At 38.6% G+C, this 11,744-nt stretch overlaps 1 protein-coding gene across 2 annotated transcripts in view; it reads right to left on the bottom strand.

Annotated features, from left to right (window-relative positions):
- LOC107688310 (leucine-rich repeat and fibronectin type-III domain-containing protein 2-like) overlaps window positions 1-11,744 on the bottom strand; it is a 79,435-nt gene that overhangs the window by 22,307 nt on the left and 45,384 nt on the right. The window contains exon 2 of one of the 2 annotated variants that reach the window (XM_016485931.1): window positions 3,175-3,265. The gene's annotated coding sequence lies outside the window, so the exon portion shown is untranslated. Of the gene's footprint in view, window positions 1-3,174; window positions 3,421-11,744 lie in introns of those variants that run through there. The other variant, XM_016485932.1, reaches the window with a different exon arrangement.

Genomic DNA, 11,744 nt, shown 5'->3' with positions numbered 1-11,744 from the left:
GACACAACAAAGGCACTGATATATTTTAAGATCAGTCAGTGCAAGTTTCTTTCAGTTAAAACAGCTCAGATTTACACTTTAGTCTGGGACTAGGCTTAAGCCTTGTCTGTGAAACCGGGGGCCAATGAAAGATAAAACACCAACATGTCAGAGAAAAAAATAAAAATAAAAAAACAGAATCACTGAGTTGGAGAAAGGATCGCCCCTCCCAAAAATGACTTGTAAACTCAATCAGGTGCAGCTCATCACCTTCTCAATGGCACACAAAGCCATCTGACTTTCAGTTGTGATCAGCTCATTTTGATCAGCTCAGCATGAAAAGAGCTTTCCTGGAGCATTTCAGTCCTTGGTAGAGCAACTGAAGCAAACAATCAGCTATGGATGGCAAAGCACTGTCAAAAGATCTCCGGCATAAGTGACGTGGCATGTGACATGTGGCCAAGTATGGTTCCATACTCGGAATTAGTGCTCTGCATTTATCCCATCCAAAGTGCACACACACAGCAGTGAACACACACAAACCGTGAACACACACATTTTTTGCTGCGGCGCCCGGGGAGCAGTTGGGGGTTCGGTGCCTTGCTCAAGGGCACCTCAGTCATGGTATTGAACGTGGAAGAGAGCGCTTTACATTCACTCCCCCACCTACAACACACTCCAAACTGATGAAAGAGCCGGAGGAAATGACATTTCTGACATGCTGGTGTTTTATCTTTCTTTGGATGTTATAAGTTGCACTGAGTAAATACAGCTGGATAAAACAAAAATTCATTTCTGTCTTCCGTCTTCATTTCAGGCTGCAAAGCAACAAAATGTGATTATTTTAAAGAGGGGTGATTCTTTAATATACCCACTGTATGCATTTAAACTAGAGCTGTTGATTTAACATGTTTATTTAGTGTGGTTAATTATGGATAGATAATGTGTTAAAATGATTAAGACAGTTACCACAGCGCCACTGACGCAGCGTCTGATGAACATGACGCAGGACGACTGACTGTGTGATGAAGCTATTTGAATGCAGATACATGAGTCTACAACTCAAGATATGAGGACAAAAAAATCACACTTTTGTTTTGAGTTTAGCAATATCACTTGAGCAGGAATGCTGTTTCTCCCCAATATCTGCACAACTGCAAATGTGATACTGATTTAATACAACAACAGTTCAATAACCAAGATGTACATTTTAGACACAATATTGCTAAATTTCACAAATGAAAATAGTTCCAATCAAAGTCACAGCAGAACTGTTGAGCGTCTCTGATCAACACACAGCGGTTATTCGATTTTTTTAACTAATCAAGTGAGTCAATGATTCAGTGACTCACTCATTCAGACAGTGACTTGCTGCCACCTACTGGCACTTTTAGTTTCCTATTTAGAGTGTTATTTCATTTTTCAAAAATAATTTTATATTGCAATATTCAAGTTTTTTTTTTTTTTTTTACCCATTAATCTCACAGCATTAAAGGCACAATATGTAAGATTTTTTTATTAAAATATCCAAAAACCACTAGAACAGTGTTATATATTTTGCTGACTTGTGTACTTACATTATCCCAAATGTTTCGAAGAATGTTTAAATCCAGAGAAATAAGCAATTTTAACTAGTGACACGGAGCGTGTCCATAGTGTCATTGTGTCGCCTGCCAATGACATCATAACCCCTCGATTTCTGGTTTTGTTTTGTAGAAAACATGGAAACAGCAAAGACACTTTAATATGTTGTGTGTTTTAATAGACTGGTGACGAGCGCACAGAGTAGCATTATAACATAACTAAATGTATCTAGCATGATAAAACAGCGCTGCTTTACCCCACATACACACGACCGGAAGCAGCGGAAGCGCTCGACTGTGGCATAATAAAAGCTCCGCTGCTTTCCAGCCGTGTGTCGCGCTCGTTCAGCGCCTCGTTTCGCTTCGACGGCTTTCAGCCTCACCCTGCTTCATTCTACTACGTTAATAAATCATTAGCTCATCCATGAACATGATTTCTGCCCGAGTCCCGTCGGATTGCGTCGGCTGTGGGGATGAAGACCACAACTCCCATGATTCCACACTCAGTCACAGCGTCATCTAACTACGCCTTTGTTTCTTTGTTTATTTTGAATACGCGCCCTCCAGCGGCAAAAATTACATATTGTGCCTTTAAGCAATTCTAATTCATGCCACCTCTGAACAGTCTGTGTAAGTTCCCCTAAATGCCACCTCAGATGCAGCATCTGAAAACAATGTTATGGACGCATATTAGCCTTAAAAGTTAATGTGTCATAAATTCTGTTGAATCAAAATACTCCTTTCTAAAGGAATGTTAAAACAGATACTCCAAGAAGTGCTTATCAGCTTTGCACATTAGTGATGTTATGTGCAGTGACCTCGACTGAGCACAGAAAGATCAGAAGCAATCTGAAGAAAGATGGACTGTGGTTTTTTGTGATTTATTTTGTGCATTTTTGCCATTACTTATGCAGGAGGGTACAGAGAGCAGAGAGGAAGCAAAGAGGGAGGAGGATCAGAAAGGACCATGAGCCGGCGACACACAAACTCAGGTCTAATGAAAGTCTATTTGTGACCCTGGAGCACAAAAGCAGTCTTAAGTCGCTGGGGTATATTTGTAGCAATAGCCAACAATACATTGTATGGGTCAAAATTATACATTTTCCTTTTATGCCAAAAATCATTAGGATATTAAGTAAAGATCATGTTCCATGAAGATATTTTGTAAATTTCCTACCGTAAATATATCAAAACTTAATTTGTGATTAGTAATATGTATTGCTAAGAATTTAATTTGAACAACTTTAAAGATGATTTTCTCAATATTTAGATTTTTTTGCACCCTCAGATTCCAGATTTCCAAATAGTTGTATCTCAGCCAAATATTGTCCTAACCTAACAAACCATACATCAATGGAAAGATTATTTATTTTTCAAAATTGACCCTTATGACCAGGGTCATATTTGTTAAATATTATGAAATATATATTAAGCTTTTGAAACATTATTAATTATGTAGTGTTTCAGGAACAACTCTGTGGCTGCTAAGAGTGAATGAGTGACGTTTTCTTTATTTTAATACAGTGCATTATCAATCAGAGATGCCATGATGCGGAACAAACTAACATCAGGCATGCATCCTGATGTAATGAAGCGGCAGTGGTTTTCTCACCTGTGTCGCGCTGCTGCTCTGCCATAGGTTTGACCCGTCAGTCACGTCCCACGATCCTCCCGTCTGCAGCTGGAGGCTGATGATGACACACCTGAGGAGATGAGATCTTCAGCTTTCTACTACACAGACACATGTGATGGTGAGGAAAACAGAGACTGACAGCGTCATGACGGAGCTGTACAGACACATCACACGACCTTAGCCTTAAACGTATTTGATGGTACCAGATTGTCATACGGGTCAGAGGGCAGGATTACATGCATTCATAAAAGAAATTACTTTTTATATAACCCATTTATTATATATATGAAGCCTTATTTAGTATATTTCTAACTTGGCACAAGTGATAATTCAATTCGAAACAGCACACCAAACCCTGATGCTGCTGTAGTCAACGATGAGTCCTGATATTATTCAGACTGATGCTGCTCATCTGGGCTGGTCTGGTTACCGACATAATCGCTCGTCTCCCGTGAATCACCAAGCGTTCACAGAATCAGCCTGTGAAAGCACAGCTTTGAGATTTCGTTTATGCTGGGCTGGGTTTAGGGTAGTTGAGGCTGAAAGCAGCTGCGTTTGGTTAGATGGGATTTCACGTGAATGTCGGCTAATCTCAGTGAGCGTAATGAAATATAAAAATGATTCGTTGCCTGCCAGCTCATAGTAATAATGATTAAAGGAGATGAGGAGTGAGTTCCTCTCAGTGAGAGCGAGCAGATGCTGACACGGACCATAAATCCCTGCACTTTCTGCAGCAACAACAAGCCCAGGACGAAATTAAACCAAACTGCTCTGAGCTCAGCATCAAATCTCAGCTCAATCCATTACCGTGAAGGGTTCAGAGGTCTGTGTGCCGCCGCTGGCTTCAACCAGAAGAGCTCTTAATAGTACTGAATGTGCACTTGGTGTAATGTATTTAAAAAAAAACTCTACTTGCAGATAATACAATATTAATGAAATAATAAAAAAAGAGTACACTTTCATTAATACATTTCTTACACACTTCTAAAAAGTGCACTTTGAAATGTCAATTTAAGCTTTATTTTAAAGTAAATTTGTAATAATTGTTTTAATTTTTCTCATGCTTTAAAGAAAAACTCATTTTGATGTTTTGACTAACATACTAAAGCACGGTAGTGTGTTATTTGATATCACAGTTAATAGATTTTAAATGGAAACTTGTGTGTTTGACATACAAGTGACGTGCAAGCTTTATTATATCTTGCATTATTGACACACTGTTTTCCTGTTTGACTCTGTAAAGCTGCTTTGACACAATCTGGACTGTATAAAGCGCTGTACAAATAAAGGTGACTTGACTTGACTCGACAAGCTTCGATTGAAATGACATTAAAGTATATTTTACCACAAATGCTTGTCAGTATTTGCCAGTACACTCTTATCATATGTGACCCTGGATCACAAAACCAGCCATAATCTTTCCATTGATGTATGGTTTGTTAGGATCGGACAATATTTGGCTGAGATACAACTATTTGAAAATCTGGAATCTGAGGATGCAAAAAAATATAAATATTGAGAAAATCATCTTTAAAGTTGTCCAAATGAAGTTCTTAGCAATGCATATTACTAATCAAAAATTAAGTTTTGATATATTTACGGTAGGAAATTCACAAAATATCTTCATGGAACATGATCTTTACTTAATATCCGAATGATTTTTGGCATAAAAGAAAAATCTATAATTTTGACCCATACAATGTATTGTTGGCTATTGCTACAAATATACCCCAGCGACTTAAGACTGCTTTTGTGCTGCAGGGTCACATATTTCAAAGACAGTAATTATGAAATATTGCATATAAAGATGTACTGAAGACCTACTTAAGTTACAGTGCTCTTGATCTGAATGAACTGCATTTCATATCAATTTAAACTGTAAGAAGAAAAGAGAAGTTTTCAGAAAGGAGCTCCACGGTCCAATGTAAATGAGGGGCTTAAATAAGCAGCTACAGACCTGCTGTTTCCCATCAAATGTGCACTTTCTGAATGACAGAAATCTAGAAAGTTAAACCAGGACAGAGCAAGATAAATCCGAGAGAGCAGATTCCCGTCGAGACACTAGAGTGCCATCACTGCGAGTCAGTGGCGTGTGTTATGAGGGGGATTTGCTGTGATTAATGCCAAGCACAGAGGGGGTCATTGTTCTATAATGAATCTGATTTCAGGGATTTCCATGTGTAAACAGGATTTAGTGGCACAAGCTGCATCCAGGTGGGAAAATACAAGCTTCTTATGCAACACACTGGTTATTGTTTCATGTGACACTGAATTAATTTAATTATCAGTTTCATTATATTTCATAAATTAACTTTCATTTGAAGGATTATGGTGGAAGAACACTTAATTTCCCAGAATTCTCACATTTATTCAATATAGTACAGAGTCAATAGTTTCAAATGTTGATGGCAATATTTATTTGTGGTGGCAAAAATCAGTTGATAAAACTGTATTCATATCATTGAAGAAATATACATGGTTCATCTAAAGCAAACATGTAATGAATTTTATTTGATGAATTTCAGTTGATACAGTTTGGAACAGAACTGACAAAAACAATCCCCCTCGCCACCCCCCCCGATTCCTTGGCTAATGGCGAATGTCAAATTATGTCATTTTCCATCATTAAAATTTTTCCAGCATTTTTAAATTTCTGAAAATCCTCCTTTCAAGCCTGCCCTAGTCCCTAAAACTTAAAAGCTTTTTACAAGACCAAACCGTTCATGTATAACGATTCAGCAGATCTGATGGCATGAATGCCAAACAGGACTTGGGACTGCAACTCTGCAATGCTTTGGGGTCAAAACCTGCTATCAGAGTCGTCAAGAGAGAACCATTACTGGGAAAGTCCTGCTTCTGCATATGATTTGAAGTCAAACTATCTAGGTCAGTGGTCACCAACCTTTTTAAGCCCAAGATCCCTGACCTCAGCCTTTATGAAAGACAAAATCTTCCTACTGAAGAATTGATAGAAAATGACAGCCCAGATTGTACTTCCAATTTTAGGCCTTTTATTTAGTATTTTAATTAGTGATGCACTGATCATGGTTTTTCATGACTGATTCAGATTCCTTTTATTTTTTTATTTTATTTTATTTTCCAAGCAAATTGGCCGATTCCAATACTGTTTATTTTATTTTATTTTATTAAGCAAATTTATTTATTGTTTATTTGCCCTATAACAAGCAAACTAGTCTTAAAAATCACTGTAGCCATTTGAAATTATAGGAAACCACGTCATTTTAATCACGATCCAAACAAAGATGCCACACACGTGCTGCATGAGCAGTTGTTTTTGATTTGAAATTGAATTAGATTGTAAAATTTCAAGATTTAAAACAGAACAGTCTGACTTTAGTTTTGTGAAACTATACTACATAAAACATATCTGCACGAGACAGAAACAGCAGAAGCTCTGAATGAGACGCAGATTCACTCTCTGACAGCAGGAGGCGCTCATGGAGCAGCAGATACAGCGTTTCCTTGCTTACCGCCGTAAACAAAGCAGTGCTGCGCTTATACAGCTTTATACGGAGGTCAGAGGAGAAAACGCCATTGCTATTGAAACGTTTCTGAAAACAGTCAATTCTCTTTATCACTGTCACAGTAGCTCCCGAAAATATCAGAGAAATAAGTGCAAAGAATGAAGAAATGTAATGTATTTTTTGTACTCGTGATAAAGATCTACCAGTCGATCGCGATCCACGGGTTGACGACCACTGATCTAGCTGTTACAAGATGAAATACAATGATATAGATCAGGTCAAACATGCTGGATTTGAAAAATCTGTCAAATTAAATTTTGCTGTAAAATGTCTTATATTATAAATGCATTCACGTATCATTAAAAAAATGGATTTGTGTCTTCGGCAGCATGCACAGATGCACTATGACGTTTACCTAGTGGTCAAAATATATAATAAACTATACCATAACTATCATCACTTTACCCTATAAATATCACATCCCTTGGGTTCTACAGAATCTAATGATATGTCCTCCATTTAGAGTCATGTCAAACAAACTCCTAGACAGTTTGTTCGATCTTTACTAAATTTCACAGACTATTTCAGCAAAAAAATAGAAAAAAGAATCAGATGTTTTGATATCTGAAACTTGATGTGTCAGTTCATGACCTCTGATGGCTGTGGGACATTCGAGGACGGCTCGCACGCTTAAATGCCTGCTGGCCATTGCAAAAAGCTTCATCTGACATGAAAGGAAAGCAGATTAGGCAGCATTAAAGTTATATTTCTCTCAAAAACCAAAATCTGCCGTTATTTACTCCTGTACTGCTTTCCATGTAATCTGAGGACATATGACTCCTCGTATGAAAAACAGACTGAAATGAGTTATGGACTTCATGTGTGAAGGTGGGCTAGACCCCGGCTTCAGCGGTAGAGAAGATCAGTGAATAATGGCTTCAGTTTGGTCTGTTCCTCACACAAAACATCATATGACTCAAGAAGACTTCTAATGTAGTGCATGAGTCGTATGGACAGCTGTTATCAAGCTTTTACATGGTTTGGAGCTTGGCAGGGACATAAGCTCACATGGGTTTGAAACGACTGGAGGATGAGTAAACGATATTACTCAACCTTTAAGGTTGTGGATGGTAGATAAGTGACTGCGGGGCATCTGAGCAGCTCAGACACTGATCCAGATATTTCAGGACTTCAGACTAACACTCTGTTGGGCTGACAGATGACAACTGGAGCATGATTCCCAGAAGATGACCCCCCGTGACCTGATGGCACAGAAACCTCAGGTGTTCGGGATTTCTGAGACCACAAGCACAGTTTAGATCCAGAGCAGCTCCTGAGGTCACAGCCGTTTCCTTTATAAGATTTGCTCAACAGACTAAGCCTGACAGAAATAGCCTGGAGGAGACCAGTCCATCAGAAGATGGTGAGACCACCTGCTAAACCACTGTCCTTTACTGACTGACCTTCATTAGCACACCAGAGACAGAAAACATAAGGCTGCCTGGAAAATGAAAGCTCATGTTGATTGTCAGCATCGAAGGGAAGGGAAGTGCATTTTTCTGCTTTCTGTCTTCACTCATTCATTTTACACTGTCCTGTAGTGTGACAAATGAATTTGCTGTATAAACTTTTTTTTTTTTTTTTGATATAGCTCATGAAAACTGCACTGAATAATTTTTCATTAGCAGTTTATTTTAACTAATGAATTAACTAATGTTAAATAATGGAGCCTTAATGTAAAGTGTGACCGAACATTAAAGAATCAAAACATTGTCAAACAATATCTAGGGCATGTTGTAGTCCAGATTGAAATGTAATTATTTAAATATTCAGTGCTGTGATGAACACCATTGCTACTAGAAAAAGCTGAATGGATGTTTAAATCATCTAAATCCTGTTCAGAAACAGAAAGTAGCGCAGCTGCATTTCTGCTGCTCCATCAGCGCCACCCGCTGTCAGAGAGTGAATGTGCGCTTCATTCAGTGCGCTTCTTCTCATCTGTGCTGGGTTTGTTCACATCAGTGCACATGCGTGTTTGATGCAGCATACAGTGGTGTTGAGCATTTGAACCAGCTGACGGGAAAAGTATTCTTAAAATGCATTCAAAAAAATCTGAATAATAATAATAATCTTGTGTTCATTATCGTGATATTTAATTTTACCGAATACCGGCACATGTCTAATCTCATGCAGTTTCTGAAGGCCAGTATTAAAAAAAAGAAGATGCAGAAGATGTTTGAAAAGCAAAGCATGTGCAGGAGCTGTAGGATTTTTCTGAAGAACAGTGGACACACAGAGACTCGTTAACAACTATCACAATCATACTGCAAGGTCAGTTCACCCAGAAATTAAAATTCTGTCATCATCTACTCATCCTCGCGTCATTTCAAACCTAAGACTTTGCTTAATCTTCAAAACAAAAAATGTTTTTTTTTTTTTTTAATAAAACCTGAGAGGTTTCTGTCCCTCCATTCTCACATACATGCCATATTCCAATAGAGGAGGATAGGATTTTGAGTGAACACAACTTAACTCATGGTCTCTTTTTCACATAGCATTGAATTTCACAGCAATTCAATTAATTCAGAAGACTTGGGATAACACACATGAATATGGACTGTTTTTGGAGTTGGACGGGTATAAATCGTCTGTGTTTCACAGGTCTGGAGAGACATTTAGAGAGAGAGATTATTTTGGGCCAACTATTCCCTTCATTTTGCAAAGCACTGTTTCTTATTATGTATTGATTCAGTTTGAAATATAAGAGACATATTTATATACTTAAAATGTTGTGCTCTGTTCGTTTTATAAAATTTTTATGCATACCTACAGTAGGCATACTTACTAGGAGTTAATTTTTTATTTTTTATTCATCAGACAGAAGGCTGAAAAAAAGTGCCTAAAACTTTTTATATAAATAAAAACTCTGTCTATAAAAACTGTTTTTGTTTCATTTGTAAGTATCAGTTAAATTATTATACATGTAAACATGACACAGTAAAAAACGAATTCCCACTGGACGGCTGCAGATGCTTCTCTTTGTCACGAGCCGTTTCATAAAGTGCTGGTGACACAATCACGCTCCACCCATTCCAGCTGTAAATAACACCTATGATCCGCAAACTAAACTGACCGAGCACAGCGTATTCCCCCTCACTGGAGCACGTCTGAGGTCACCTGTATTAACCTTCTTACAGGACAAGTATTGAATAATAATCAGCTTACTTCTGTCGAGCATTATCATTCCGCATGAAAGTCTCTCGGGTCAGTCTTATATGGGAGAGCATGCTGTTTGCAAGCACTCTAACCTAGCTGTGCTGTGTTCAGCTCCACAGAGAGCCTGCACAAACACCAGCTACTGAAAATAAAGGGCTTTAGAAGAAGCATTTCTGGTTTCCCAAGGTACCTTTCAGTGATGGTCCACTTTAGACATTCTGCTGATTATAAGTAACTTTGTAAGTGTATGTCAACTGCAAGTGCATGGACAGACATGATTTACATATGATTTACATCATCCTCATAGTCATCCTCAAAATGTATCTTTTTAAGAGGGGAGTTTGCTTGGAGATGTGAAACTTGCAGTACGATTTTATTGCAGAGTAACCTCTTATATGTGTTCCACTTCACAACCCCTTTAACTGTGGCAGCAAAAATGGACTTGTGAATAAAGGTGACGCTCCATGAGCTGATATTTCAGCTGATTTCCAGTCGCTGAAGAATCAGTGTCAGGATGACCTTCTGATGAGATCCAGTGTGTTTGAAACTACAGCCCACAATCACTGGACACTTGAACTCTTGCCTGATGGTAACTGAGCCTTTTCTCACACTGTCCTGATCGCTGTCACAGGCTGTACATTTATATGACTAATAAAATGAGAGAAGAAGAAGAGTCATGAACACATAACCACCACAAAGAGACACACCAAATGTGCACGCCACACACATTCACAGCCTAATGTTACTTCATAAATCACACCCTGATTCTCTCCATTTCAACAGTTTATGTTCATGGGCCGCTCCTGATTTCACTACGTCTGCCACAACTGTGTAGTGAATTAGCCCAACATGACAGATGTGACATTGTCTAGACTAGGGCTTGAATGACTTCAGAGTTTTTTATGTGATGAAAGTTGAGTCGACGTCACAATGCTGAGACTCGAGCACCTTGCTTCGTGAATTCACTTTCAGTAGTTCATGAATACAACTGCACCATCATCGCACGAGAACAAAACTGAATTAAACTGCATGACGGCACTATTATCTTCTGTAGAGTTGCTTTACTATTGAATCACACATCTTGCAACCGATACTGAACTGACTCGAGCTGAATAATGCTTCGTGTAGAACCGCTTATAGCTGAAATGAACTCGATTCAAACTGATATGAAACTACTGATCTGAACTGAACTAACACTGAGCTGTCTCCATAAATGACTGTGCTAATTTCTTGTGTATCTCTGTGAAGCTGCTTTCACACAGTCTGTATTGTGTAAAGCGCTATGAAAAAAAGGCGACTTGATTTGACTTGACAAATAAAACCATCAACGAAAAGGTTCAGTTTGAATGAACTCCACACATCTGAAGCAAACCTCCTGAATGCTAATGGAGAAAGACCCGTCAAGCTCCGTCTCTCTCAGCCAGGAGGAGAGAAAAGTGGAATATAGCGTATGCAGTCTGTGATGTGAAATTCAATCTGTATGCAGATGAAACGCTGCGGGTCAAAGCCGAACAGCGCAGCAGAGATTAAGGTCAGCGTTCAGAGAGGAAACAAGGCCCTCGCATAAACTGCTGCTTTAAGTGATTTCCAGGAATGAAATTCACAAATCTTCCTCATCCTGATCTTTCTGTTATCACAGACTGGGAAATGATGCAGAGTATAATGTGATATTTACTGATGCTTGACGTTCCTTTGTGGTTTCATATTTATTTTGGATCTGGCAGCAATAATAGAATCTCTTCTGAGCTTACGATCCAATATTGCTGTTATCTTGAGGAGCAGCGGCCGAGCTCAGATCCTCCTCTTTGCAGCAGGATCCCAGCTCGCTGTGTGTGTGTGGGTGTGGGT

The sequence above is a fragment of the Sinocyclocheilus anshuiensis genome, unplaced genomic scaffold (genome assembly GCF_001515605.1).
Source record: "Sinocyclocheilus anshuiensis isolate Anshui unplaced genomic scaffold, SAMN03320099.WGS_v1.1 scaffold781, whole genome shotgun sequence".
Lineage (NCBI taxonomy): Eukaryota > Metazoa > Chordata > Actinopteri > Cypriniformes > Cyprinidae > Sinocyclocheilus > Sinocyclocheilus anshuiensis.
This window is presented reverse-complemented; position numbering and strand designations above follow the sequence as displayed.